This window comes from Tamandua tetradactyla, chromosome 9 (genome assembly GCF_023851605.1).
Source record: "Tamandua tetradactyla isolate mTamTet1 chromosome 9, mTamTet1.pri, whole genome shotgun sequence".
NCBI lineage: Eukaryota > Metazoa > Chordata > Mammalia > Pilosa > Myrmecophagidae > Tamandua > Tamandua tetradactyla.
The window spans coordinates 82,145,305-82,159,811 of record NC_135335.1 but is presented as its reverse complement, the minus strand read 5'-3'; the positions used below and the strand labels follow the sequence as shown (position 1 = coordinate 82,159,811).

The 14,507-nt window shown below is 40.5% G+C and overlaps 1 pseudogene; it reads left to right on the top strand.

The window, feature by feature from the left end:
* The first annotated feature begins 742 nt into the window (after nucleotides 1–742).
* On the top strand, nucleotides 743–5,015 carry LOC143645739 (F-box only protein 28 pseudogene; annotated as a pseudogene).
* The last annotated feature ends 9,492 nt before the right edge of the window (nucleotides 5,016–14,507 follow it).

Genomic DNA, 14,507 nt, shown 5'->3' with positions numbered 1-14,507 from the left:
TCCTACTCTTCAGGACTTATATGTGTGGGCCATCCAGTATAGACCAGTCACTATGGAATAGTGAGATGATCAAGAGTCGTATTGAACTTGATATATCCCTAAGGCAGTATTGGTATGGGCATATATTTCTACCAGGCTAAAGTAAACTAGTTCTAGAAAACCATTTATCAGAATGGAAAAAAAGTGCATTTAGTAGAGCTCTTGCTGGTGCCAAGGACTGCATTAATTGTTCTAAAAGGAAGATTACATCTGGAATAGTCACTATACTTGGAGTTAGCAACTAATTAGGCTTACTTAATCCACTGTTGTTTCCATGGTAGTAGACAGACTAAGGAACTGAGTTAGCTCTTCAGATTCTTTAAGTGTGAGATTAATCTCTGTGATTTTCCCAAGGGTACAGAATTGGTGCTAACTTATTATTCTGGAGGAGAGAAAACTTCAGTGGCTTCTACTTGGCCCTTCCAACCAGTCATCTTTACTATATGGGTCAGAGTCAGTATAGGGATCTGCCACTTGTGAAGGCTGATTGTAACATTATGCTGTACTTAGAAACTGAAGAAATAATCACTGGGCCTATTATGAGATAGACTGAGGTTAAAATTCCACTTATAACTTGATGACCCCACCCAAATCAGGGACTCCGGCAATGCTCTGGGTCTTCATATTAGCTTAGAGACAGCATTCACTATTCCCTGAGAAGTTTATGTATGTTACTTTCCCATTTACACAGTTACCAGAATAAATGGTTCCTGGTCCCTTTGAGAAAGGTGAAAAGGAGGTTTCAGAGTCTACAGCTGTGGTGTTATACAAGTTCTTCCTCCAAGTATTTGGTGTCCTTCCCATTCTAGGGAACTCTGGATCTGTTACCAAACTCAAGTCTATCAATTGGGAGATAGGATAGGACTACTTACTTGTTCACCCAACCTGGGCTTTGTTTTGATTTGATTATTCATTTCACAGAAGACCTGCATGTATCAATGTGTCATCTATTGATTTTATTTCCAGGATTGCCATAGCCAGAGATCTTTGAGCTTCTGATCCTTGTCAAATCTTTTGACCAAGCCTGTCCTGGAGCCTATTATGGAAACTATGCCCACTTGCTTCCAGTGCATAATTGCCATCCCCTATACTCTGCCACTGTGCACTCCAGGTACCTGCTAATAATAGAAAGCATGCTTCAATTTCAGCATTTTCCACCAAAAACTTTTGGCCCTTTCTTTGTCAATCTTAGCCTCAGGGAAGTGATTTTCTTCTGAGCCCTGTCAAGTATATAGTTTGGGGTTAGATAGGCAAAACATGCATGCCAGATATTATCTGTTGTTATTCAGAACCCAGGTCCACATTTCCATGCCCTCTATGTTGTTATAGGGAGCTGCTAGAATTTTACATTTCCCAAATTCCTTCGCCATCTGGATACTGGATACCTCCTGCCACTGATGAGGACAGAAAGTATTAAGAAGGACCTATTCCTGCTCCTGCCTCTGACAATAAATGGGCCCTAACAGCACTGTCAGTTCCAATCATGGCAACAGGGGCAGCTCCTGCTCAGGGTCCTTGTCTTCTTGAGAAGCTCCATGATGCATGAGAGCTCACTGGCTTCATCCCCAGTGATAGCAGCTTCCTGATCCCTTAATCAACCCACTGCTCCATTTTGCTCCTCCAGCCCTCCCAACACCTTGGCACAAAATCCCTTGCATTGAATCCCTTTATGCTTGAAATATCTATAGCAGTTTATGTTTTCCTAACTTTAAGACCTATGACTGATACAACAATCATGGAAGTTTTAATCCAGCATCTTTGAATTCCTCTCTTTATATCAGCTGTTCACAACTCAGGTTACATATTAGAATCATCTAGAAGGTTAAAAAATACTGATGTCTAGGCCATACCTGCAGAGATTCTGGTCAAATTGCTCTGGTGAGGAGCATGGGTAGTAGTACTTTTTTAAAACTTCCCAGGTGACTTTAATGGGCAGCCAGCTTTGAGATCCCCAGGTCTCCATAAATCATTACGCCAGGGCGTTTCTGGTCTTTCTTTCAGCACTCTGCTCACTGTCACCCTGTTTGCTGTGCCAAACTGACAGTCAGAAATCAAAATACCTATTATCCCCTCTAGGGGAGGGGTTGCATTGCATAGGAGGTAGCAAAGAGCACAACAATATCTACCATCAGAAACAGCAGTCCTAGGGGGCCAGCCCACTTCATAGTTTGCAAATAACAGGTCACCAGCAAATGCATGATTCACAGGCACTAGATAGAACAACATTTACTTATGTAGAGAAGAGAAAGAGCAAGGTCAGCTTCAACAGAGGGCATCAGTCCCCCATCGACCCGGGGGGTCTCAATCTATGGCTGATGCATGGAGCTGGTCTATATATACCCTGGCTTGTGTCATACTGGAAGGACCCCTTTCCCTGTGAACCTGGAAGAGCTATAATAGCAGGGGTGAGCCAGGTTCTATAAAACTTACACAAAACTGTCTCCAGTGAATATTTACATGTGCTTGGAGCAAAAGGGAAAGGAATGTGCAAGCCATCACTCGCTGCTAGGGAATATGTTTTTCTTCAAGGCACTCCTGAGATGGGAGTCAGCACACACTCATCTTCCATCCTAGATGCCAGGCTAGCACACTTAGTCCCAAGCACACAGTTTATTTGTGGGTCAGAAGGAAAGGCAACAGGCTGTTTGGACCACCCCCTACCACATTTTCCCCATCATTTCCAGTAGATCAGCATTAGATCTAGGGCTATATCAGCCTACCCAGCAAACTAACTTTTCTTTATGTGTTGGGATTCCAGATGATTTTTCATATTCTTTCTTTTCTGAATTGTTTCAAAATAGCTTAATGAAAGCTATTTTCAAACTTTCCCGTCCACGCTAATACATTGAAACCAACATCTCTAGTGACTGCATGCACATCACTTTATTTGGCCCATATTAAAATTATATTCCATTATTCTTATTTAAGTATGTTCAAAATCCATTCTCAGAAACGTTGTTGGGACTTGGGTTACAGATGATTGGAGACATCCTCCCCTCATGGTTGTAGGAGTTGGGTGGGGTCTGGGTGGGCCCTGGATTGCTCACTCCCAGCTCTCAGCACCCTGTCTTTTTAATTTGAAATGATGTACAATTGATTATTTTCTATTATCATGTCCTTATTTTCAGCCTTCATTTCACACCCTGCTCTGGCCCATTGCTCCACTCCAGGCCATGCTGCATGTAAATTTTGGTTGCTGGCCAAGCAAAGAGAGAAGTAGGACATGAAGCAAATTGCTACACCAAGGGAGAGGCCTTCATTTCCCAGCTTTTTAAGGAGAAGAGAAGACTCCTGGGGCAGGGAAGGCTCAGAGGATTGCATTTGAGCAGGCTTTAAGGGTTGGGATATTCCATTTTTTAGCTGACAACTGATTTCCTTGATTTTGCTTTCCAATTTATTTAGACCCTAATACAATCGTTTCCAATTTTTTTTCATGTCATAGCCTAGTCTAACTTATACTGCCTCTAGATCACCCTACCAAATGAGACAGTCTTACCCAGAGACAACAAATTCCATCATGCCTTTAGGCTACTGTCCATGCCATTTCCTCTGGATGATGTATTCTTAAGGACAGCTAAGTCCACAAACACATGTGTATATATACTCTATACCAGGCACTGTGATAGACTCTATGACCATGTTCCTTCCCATCAGCTCTTGGTCAGAGCCCAGTATCATTTCCCCTGCAAATTTTTCCTTGACTCCACCATAGGTAGGATTAATGGTTTCTCAGTCTTTATACCCATACATAAAATAAACCTTCCACCCCAAGCTGGCAGCAGCCTCAGAGAAGTGTTTGGCCAAGAAAGGAGGTGGCAGCCACCATAATTGCTGCTCCTCTTCAGCCATCAGCTCTGCTCAGTGACAGCCCCAGCAGCCAGGGTCCCAGGCAATCCCAGCCTCAGCCCTGACTCTGGACCAGCTACCTCAAAATAACACATTGGGGGTGGGCCTTGGTGGCTCAGCAGGCAGAATTCTCTCCTGCCATGCTGGAGACCCAGGTTCAAATTCCCAGTGCCTTCCCAGGCAAAAAAACAAAAAAATAATAACACATTGGTAGTACTACCCATTGGAGCCATACAGAACATCCTCAGCTTTATGTCCTATGTTGAAATTAGCCAGCTCTGCCATGTTTGTAAAAGAATGGACCTATTCTGCCAGAGAATGTTGAATCTTGGATTTCTGAAAGTTTAGAGATAACATAATCTGTGTTAGAAACAAGTAAAGCACAACTCCCAAAGAGGGTATCAGAAAGGAGAAACCATTAATTGACTCATCATGCAGATATCCTTGCTGCTGCTGAAACAAGACTATTATTGTTACATACGCCTGCAATTGAAGTATGTGGATTCCAATCTCTGTTGCTTCATCCCAGGAAAGGTAATTGATGAAATTTATCAGGTATTGAGATATTCAATTCTACCAGAGTCCCTTAGCAAGTTTATGAAGTATTTCAAGTTAAGGGATATTTCCTGCATGGCAATGGAATACTTTGAGAAGACTGTTCTAATTCTAAAGTGGAAATTACCAGGATCAGATGTGTCTGAAAGATTGGTGGGCTCTCCTCTGGTCCCAGGACCTTCTGCAGCCCTGACAACAGTGTAGCTCTTCTCCAAGCAGAATGCTTCAAGACAAAAGAGGTAATCAAACTCCAGCAGCAGGTGAAAACAATGGTGCTGGTGTGACTGCTCTCAGGTATGAAATTTCTGGCTTTGCACCAAAACACAAGAACAGCACTTGCAAAAGAAGCATCAGGACCAGGATCAGAAACTTCTAGAACAGATCATAGGTCAAAAGAATGCAGGGTTGGTAGAGCTGGAACACAAACTGAGAGAAGTGATGGAAAGCTCAGTGGGATACTCCTCAGAATCTGGGCAGAATGAGGAATCTCCTCAGAAGTGCAGAAGGCAGCAGAAGTCATAGATTCTCTTAGGAAATCTAAACATCTTCTGAATACAACAAAAATTGGAATGTGATCATAGCTCCAGAGGAAGACTTGGCTTAGTTATTTAAGCAGTTACGCATATCAGGATACCATGAGCAGCACAGGGTCCCATTAGGCATCTAGGCTTTCAGAACACAATTTAACTTGAACTCTCATGGTTGAGACAGTCATTTCCCACTTCTCCTAGTTGTACTGATGCACAGAATCTTTTACTTTGCAATAAATTTGTACTAACCAGACCTGTTTCATCAGTTAACTTTTATCCTGTGCAGATAATGTTTAAAGTAAGTTTGTTTCTGCATATATGCACATTACACAAGCACATTACACAAGTTTTGAGAGACTAGAAATTAAGCTTAATACAGAAAATATCCTGTTCATTTAAAGGGAAAGAACTACTTTTTTTTTTCTTTTAAGATTTAATGAATTTAAATTCCATTTCAGGGTAAGAGAAACTAATTCACATTTTACATGGAAATCTTATGAACCACCAGAAATTATTACCATGCAATTGTTCATCTATCTTCCATTCATCATTGCTAAGTACATACATATTAACAGTATATAACAATAACAGCACTCACCTAGTTTTGTACAGTTTTCAAATATTCTACTTAAGACAGGGCCATTCATACCAATGACCAGGGTATGATGATTGAGATGAGCTTTGTAAAATGTAGGGCATTTTCATATATGAAGCTCAAATTAGGTTTATGCTTCCAGTCAGTTCATTCTCACCCCTGATAGGTTTTTATTTCTCTTTCAGATACACTTAGAGTGGCATTCACACTGTGCATACATATAAATCCATTATAAGGAATATCACCTGAATTGTGGTGTGATATAACCTGGAAATTTCCCAACAAATGTAATTATGACTTCCTGTGGTGATTGTATAACTCACCTTTACACATTCTTAGCTAAACTCTCTTCTCCACCAATTCCAAGAAATCTACAGACTCATCATAAGGCAAAACAACATCCATGATCTACCACTTTTAATCCATGACTTTGCTTCCACTATTACCTTCAATAACTTCTGTTTACACATCTATGAGATTTTTTTTAACTTTTTTTATTGTATAGTATAATATATATACAAAGCAAAGAAATAAAAAAGCAATGGTTTTCAAAGCACTATTCAGAAAGTGGTTACAGGACAGATCCCAGAGTTTGTCATGGGCTACCTTACAATCCTCTCATATTTTTCCTTCCAGCTACTCCAGAATATAGGAGGCTAGTGGGCTTAAATACTTTATCATCACAATCAACTTTTTTCCTTCTTTTTTTTGTGAATAACATATATATATATAAGCTATAAATTTCCAAGCACAGTATCACAATATGTTGTAGAACACATCTCAGACTTTGACATGGGTTACAATTTCACAATTTTAGGTTTTTACTTCTAGCTGCTCTAAAGTATTGGAGACAAAAAGAGATATCAATTTAGTGATTCAGCATTCATATTCATTTGTTAAGTCCTATTTTCTATGTACAATTCCACCATCACCTTTGATCTTTCCATACCTCTCTTTAGGGTTGTTTGGGCTATGGCAACTCTAAATTTTTGATATTGGAATGGTCTGTCACTTATATCAGATAGAGAGATGGAACTATCTGATGTTCTGGAGAGGCTGGGTCAGGTTGCAGGACTTACCTAGACCAGGGACCCATCTGGAGGTTGTAGGTTTCTGTAAAGTTACTCTAGTGCCTGGAAGTGCTGTGGAATATTATAAATTGCCCTAGGTGTTCTTTAGGATTGGCTGGAATGGTCCTGTTTGGGGGTTGGCAGGTTATGATAGGTAGCCAGGTCCACTTGAAGCTTGCTTAAGAGCCACCTCCAGAGTAGCCTCTCGATCTATTTGAACTCTCTCTGCCACTAATACTTTATTAATTATACTTCTTTTCCTCCATTTGGTCAAAAGAACTACTTTTTAAATGGACACTATCTTGTTTATAATAAAAGAAATGTTGGTTTTTTTTGTTATAAGTGACTTTTGTCTGGAATGTCTGAAAAGTAGTTAATGCTTTTAGGTACTGAAGTAATGGACAACTAAAATGGACTTTCATGGATAGTACTGACTTTCAAAGGAGCCTCTACAGTAATGGTTGCATATTTTTCTAAACCACTGGTAAGAGACTTACGCAGTTGTTATACACGTGATTTCAGATCTCTTTGGGGGCCATATCTTACATTTACATGGATGCATGCATGCATTACCTAATCAATTCACTTAAAAAGCTCATGCAGTGGTACAAATCTTGAACCTCTGTACTTCTCTACTTTTTAGAGCAGTTTCTTAGATTATTTAAGGCCTTAGCATCTTCCATCTCAACAGGATGTCCCTAGAGAGGAAATCCTTGGTCCATTTGACCTCCAGTTTTACTGGGCAAGAGAGTATTGAATCCTATCGCTTTATCTATTGTCTGCCGGGTTCAGGTACAGTGGCTAAGGGAGAACCCCAGATTCCAAGGCTCTTTGTATTGATATCGGACCTCTGGTAACTAGTACTGTTCCTTACTCACTCATTGTTCTAGTTTGCTAGCTGCCAGAATGCAATATACCAGAAACAGAATGACTTTTAAAAGAGGGAATTTAATAACTTGCAAGTTTACAGTTCTAAGGCTGAGGAAATGTCCCAGTTAAAGCAAGTCTATAAAAATGTCCAAATTAAGGCACCAACAAGGGTTACTATCACTCGAGAAAGGCCAATGAAGTTCAAGGTTTCTCTCTCAACTGGGAAGGCACATGGCATATATGGTGATGTCTGCTAGCTTCCTCTCCAGACCTCTTGCTTCATGGAGCTCCCCGGGGGCATTCTCCTTCTTCATCTCCAAAGGTTGCTGGTTGGTGGACTCTGGTTCTGTCATCATTCTCGTCACTCTGCTTTGTTGCTCTCCTGTCATTCTCCTTGTTTTCAAGCTTCCTTCAAAATGCTTCCTCTTTTAAAGGACACCAGTAAAGTAGTCAAGACCCATGTAGAATTGGGTGGAGTCACATCTCCTTCTAATCAAGTTTAATACCCACAATTGATTGAGTCACATCTCTGTGGAGATAACCTAATCAAGTTTCTAACCTATAGTACTGAATAGGGACTAGAAGAAACTGTTGCTCCCACAAGGTTGATTAGGTTTAAAGCATGGCTTTTCTATGGTACATAAATCATTTCAAACAAGCACAGCCATGTTACTCTTTGATCAGATGTGGTAATTGAGTAGGCAACAGGACTTGGGAGATGCAGCTTTGCAATAGAAGCAAGGTTTATTGAAGAATATTGTACTATGAGAAAGCATTTTGATCATTTTATTTCTAGTAAGGCTGGGTGACCTGAGAGAAGCTTTTTTTTTTCATTTTAATTTCAAGTTTTCCTTATCTTACAATTTTAAACAAAAGCTTTAATTTTTTGCAGTCCTTTTTTGAGCTTGTAACTGGAAAAGCATGTTTTGTACTGTCCAAACTTCTGAGTGATCACTTTAACAAACTCCAAATTGTGTACAGTGGTTATTTTCCTCAGTTGTATATTGTATTAGCTAGGGTTCTCTAGAGAAACAGAATCAGCAGGAGATATCTGTAGATATAAAATTTATAAAGTATCTCATGTAACTGTGGGAATGTAGAGTCCAAGGTCGTAGGGCAGGCTGCAAACTGGTAACTCCAATGAAGGTTTGCAGTGAACTCTCAGGAAAGGCTGGCTGGGCAACGGTGGAAATGTAAGGGTCCAAGGTCTGTAGGGCAGGCTGCAAACTGGTAACTCCAATGAAGTTCTTCAACAAATTCTCAGGAGTGACTGGCTGAACAACCATGCAGATGGAAGAGTCCAAATCTGTAGGGCAGGCTGTGAAGCTGGCAACTCAATGAAGAGTCTGGATGAACTCCACAGGAAAGGCTCACCAGCTGAAGCAGGAAGAGTGACTGTCTCTTCTGAATCCTCCTTAAAAGCCTTCTGCTGATTAGATTAAGCACCACTCATTGCAGAAGACACTACCCTTAGCTGATTACAAATGCAAGCAGCTGTTGATACAGCTGACATAATCATGATTTAAGTCCATGAAATGTCCTCATAGCAACAGAAAGGCCAGTGCTTGCCCAACCAGACAACCAGGCACCAACACCTAGCCAACTGACACATGAACTTGACTATGACATATATATATATATATATATATATATATATATATATATATATATTGGGAGAAAGGGAATATATGGTCCAGTAATTGAACCTGGGTATCCTGCATGGAAGGCGAACATTCCAGCACCTATGCACCCCCCAGTTGTATATTTTTGAAATGTTATTCAACTATCACTGCCCTGTGTTTCTTGAACATTTTATTTTGAAATAATTTCATTTTTAAATAATTTCAAACTTAAAAGACAGTTGTTCTTTGAGTTGACTCTGAATACAAAGTAGAGAGCAGTATATGGGAAGGCACCACACTCACCTATGACGGTGAGCAAAAGATGCATGAGATGTGCCTTCTCACTTGAGAGAGAAACCCTGAATTTCATCGGCCTTCTTGAACCAAGGTATCTTTCCCTGGATGCCTTAGATTGGACATTTCTATAGACTTGTTTTAATTGGGACACTTTCTCAGCCTTGGAACTGTAAACTACCATCTGATTAAATTCCCTTTTTTAAAAGCCATTCTGTTTCTGGTATATTGCATTCTGGTAGCTAGCAAACTAGAACAATAAATTACGAGTTTACAGTTCTAAGAAAGGGAAAGTGTCCAAATTAAGACACTAACAACAGGTTACCTTCATTCAAGAAAGGTCAGTGGGTCAGGAACACCTCTATAAACTGGGTAGTCAAGTGGCTGGCATCTGCTGGTCCCTTACTCCTGGGCTCCATTACCTCTGTTCCTGTCGGGGTTCCTCACTTTACTTCTCCAGGGCTGGCTTTTATCTCTTGGCTTCCCTTGGCTCTCTCCAGGTTCTGTCTTGATTAACATCTCATGGCAATGTCTGCTGAACTCCAAGCATTTCCTAACATCCATGTCTCTGTTCTCTGAAGCAAGTATTTTCCAAGTGTCTACATCTGCTCTCTCTGTTGTCTCTGAGGCTTCTGTCATCTCTGACCCTCTCCAAATTGTTTCCTCTTTTAAAGGAGTCCAGCAAACTAAACAAGACCTACCTGGAATGGGTGGAGTCACATCTAATCAAAGGTCACACCCACAATTGGGCCTGTCACATTTCTGTGGAGATAACTAATCAAAAGCTTCCAACCTACAGTATTGAACCAAGATTAAAAAAAAAAAAAAAGGCTGCCTCTACAAGATTGAATTAGGATAAAAACATGGCTTTTCTGGGGTTCATGATACTTTCAAACCAGCAAAGCATGGTACCCTTGTTATAAAATTGATGAAAAGATATTAAAACATTACTGTTAAGTACAAAAAAAAAAAAAAAGATGCATGAGAGTTTCTCATGGACCCTATATGGGTCATGTGGACAAGAAGGACACTGTGTAGATTTTTAAAATCTTGCCCAACATATTGATCTAAAAGGATAATCGGACAAACAGAGACATCTTATATTGACTAACCATAAGAAAAACAGGCTGGGGAGTAAAGCAAGAAAAGCTAGAAAAATAAAATTCACTGCCTACATCATAAGAGTTGTGGTCTGAGAGATTGAGAAGGAAAGCACACAAAGAACCCACAAATGTGCCCATATAAGAAAGAATCAGCTTTAAACTTCAACCAGGCCCAAGGAGCCCCAAAAAAGCTTTCAATGGTACCATTCAAGTAAAAACTTCCTGAGCCATACCCTCCTCTTCTATCCTTCTTGAAGTCTAATCTCAGACAGGTCTATAATGGCAGCAGGTAAGAGGAGGAGGGAGAGGAAGAGAGAGAGATAGATGGAAACTGACCACACGCTTCTCTGTGATAAGAAAGCCCACCTACTAGAGACAAAAGAAGCTTTAATTCCTTCTCACCCACGGCCACTTGATTTTTGACAAGAGTGCCAAGTCTACTCAATGGGGAAAGAATAGTCTCTTCAACAAATGGCTCTGAAAAAATTGTATATTCATGTACAAAAGAATGAAAGTAGACCCCTACTTCACATCATATGCAAAAAGTAACTGAAAATGGATCAAATACCTAAATATAAGGACTAAAACTATAAAACTCCTAGAAAGCATAAAGAAACATCTTCAGGATCTTCTCTTGGGCAATGGATTCCTAGACTCTACACCAAAAGCACTAATAACAAAAGAAAAAATAGATAAATTGAGCTTCATTAAAATAAAAAAAACTTTTGAGCATCAAAAAACATTATCAAGAAAGTAAAAAGAGGCTTCTGGGTCAAGATGGGCTTAACAATGTGCACATTTTAGTTCGTCGTCCCGAACAACTACTAAATAACCAGAAACAGTACAGAACAGCTCCTGGGACCACGTCAGTGACCGGACACATGGCGTACCCCGGTCTGGACCACCTGGACTGGCTGCGAGCACCCCCCAGAACCGTGAGTTCCCAAAGCTGCAGTGGCCAATGCCCCTCCCCCACGGCTGCTTCCCAGAGGGGAAAGGAAAGGACTTTACCAGCAGCAGGGGCTGAGCCCAACCAAACACCAATTGTGGCATTAATTAACAAATTCTGACTACTAAAAATAGGCCCCCCCCTCAGGTGAACCTGGTCAAAGCGGAGGTTGCTCATTTCTGCCCCGGCGCCAAGGGGACAGGGCTGACAGAAAAAGAAAAAAAAAAAAGAAGGAAACAGGTTTTTGTGGCTGTGTTTCTACAAAGGCTTGACTGCCTCTGGATACAGCGGCAGGACTTCTCAGGCTGCAACTGCCCCAGGCATAGGCAGAAGTGAGCTCTTTGGGGGGCATGCCTGGGGAGGGGTGAAGCCCCACCCAGGTGGAATCCCTCCATCAAGGAATTCAGACCCCCAGGGTTTGGAAATTTGAAGCCATTAAAACCAGCCTACAACCTCTCCTCTGTCTCCACCACGCCCCCAGCAGGGAGAGTCTGCCAAAGTTAAAAGTACCGCATCAGCTTATGCTGGTGGGAACTGCAGTCAGACAAGCGCCACACACAGCACAGGATAAGAAAAACAGAGTCCAGAGACTTCACAGGGAAGTCTTTCAACCTGCTGGTCTCACCTTCAGGGAAAACTGATGCAGGTGACTCTTTCCTCCTGATAGGAAGCCAGTTTGGTCTGGGAAAATCCGGCTGGGGTCTATAATACCTAAATAGACCCTCCTAAGTGTGGGGGGAAAAGGCACCATACCGGCAGGACAAGAAACAAGAAAACAAGAAATGAAAGATTCTCCTCTGTTAAACAAAACTTAAGCTAGAGGTCCAGATAAAGCTGAACTGAATGTCAAAGAACAGATAGACAACAAACTCATCCAGCAAGAAAACCCTAGGTAAAAGAAGTGAAAGCAATCTCCAGAATAAACTAATTAAGGTAATTAAATGCCTAGATGCCAGCAAAAAATAACAAATCACCTAGGAAAATTGAAGATATGGCCCAGTCAAAGGAACAAACCAATAGTTCAAATGAGATACAGGAGCTGAAACAATTAATTCAGAATATATGAACAGACATGGAAAACCTCATCAAAAACCAAATCAGTGAATTGAGGGAGGATATAAAGAAGACAAGGAATGAACAAAAAGAAGAAATTGAAAGTCTGAAAGAAAGTAAAAAGACAACCAACAGAATGGTAGAAAATACTTTGAAACCAGGTATCTGATTAGGGTTTAATCTCCAGACTATAAAAAGAACTCCTACAAATCAACAACAACAACAAAACAACCCAATTTAAAAATGGGTCAAAAAGGAAGAAAGAAAATATACACATGGCCAAGCCAAAGAAAACATAAAAAAAAGGGCAACAAACACATGAAAAGATGTTCAACATCATTAGTAATTAGAAAACTGCTAATCAATACCGCCCCACACCCACTAGGATGGCTATTATTAAACAAGCAGAAAATAATAAGGGTTGGAAAGGATGTGGAGAATAGATTGTTGGTGGCAATGTAGAATGGTAGAGCTTCTGTGTAAAACAAGAAATTTAGTATGGCCCAACAATCCCACTTCTAGGTATATACCCCAAAGAATTGACAGTGGGGACTTTGCATTCTGATGTTAACAGCAGCATTATTCATAATTGTACAAAAGTGTAAGCAACCCCATGTTCAAAAACAGAATAATGGATAAATTAAGTGTGTTTATACATACAATAGAATAATATTTGGCTGAAAAAAGTAATGAAGTTCTAATACATGATCCAACATGATGAACCTTAAAGACATTATGTTGAGTGAAATAAGTCAGACACAAAAGGACAAATATTTGTCCATTTTTTTAGTTTGATAGCTATATAAAACCTAAGATTTTGGTATGTTCCTTAGTTGAACAGAAGCACAAAGTTACAACCTCTTACAAGCATCTGACACAATACGGTTATACATCCTTTAGATTACACTCACCAAATGAAACTTTTTCCTATCCATTTTTAACATTATCCCTTTATAATATTGTTCTTAGATTTTTATCAAATCTACATCTAACTTTAAAATTCCATTTACAATGCAGTATGTTTTCAATGAAAAACACCCAAGTGTTTCATGGTTTGTTGGGAAGATAATTTTAAAATAAACACCTTCCACAAAAGTTTTAAAAATTAAAATAAATAAACCCTTGGCATTTATAAACTTAACGTTCCTGGTTGTGCCAATTCAAAATTGACTCAAAGTCTATAACGTAATCACTTCTCCTTTTGCCAAAGCGCAAATTTGAATTGTTCTCCCTGAAAAGCTGAAGAATGAGAGTGAGTCATCCCCTTTTGGAAAACTTTCCGTACTCGATTTCACCCAGGCTCAGATCAGCAGCCCTCTCAATCAGCAGGGATATTTCCGGCTCTAACAGAAAATGGGAAGAATAACAACGTTGAATGATTTCACCCAACAAAGAGCCTGATGGTGGTTCTAGGGTTTGCTTAGCTCACCCGGGTCAGGGCTCTGACTCAGTACTACTACAAGTCTCTTGGCCTTGTCCACATGGTCACAAGGTGACCACAGCAGCTTCACATAACCCTACTTGAGGTGGGAAAAAAGGGCACACCTCCTAGCCCCCTCACTTCTTACCAGGAAGCAAAAATCATTCCTGGAAGTCCTCCCCGAGTCTTTTCCTTTCATTTCATTGGCCAGAGCTGGGTTAAACGCAAAGCCCGAATCCATCACTAAACAGGAGGACCAGGTGACCAGGCTTGATTTAGAATAGTGGTCCTCAAAATGTGGTCCCTGGACCAGCAGCATCAGCATCTGTCACCTGGGAACTAGTTAGAAAGGCACATTCTCAGGGCCCACCCCAGGCCTACTGAAACAGAAACTCAGGTGTGGTGCCCAGCAATCTGGGGTTTAACAAGCCCTGAGGTGATTCTGATGCATGCTAAAATTTGAGAATCATTGGCTTGGATCAATCATGGTTCATACTGAGTATGGCAGAAGGGCCCACCTACTTGAGCGTGTCTTCTCATAGCATAAAATCAGGACTCTTC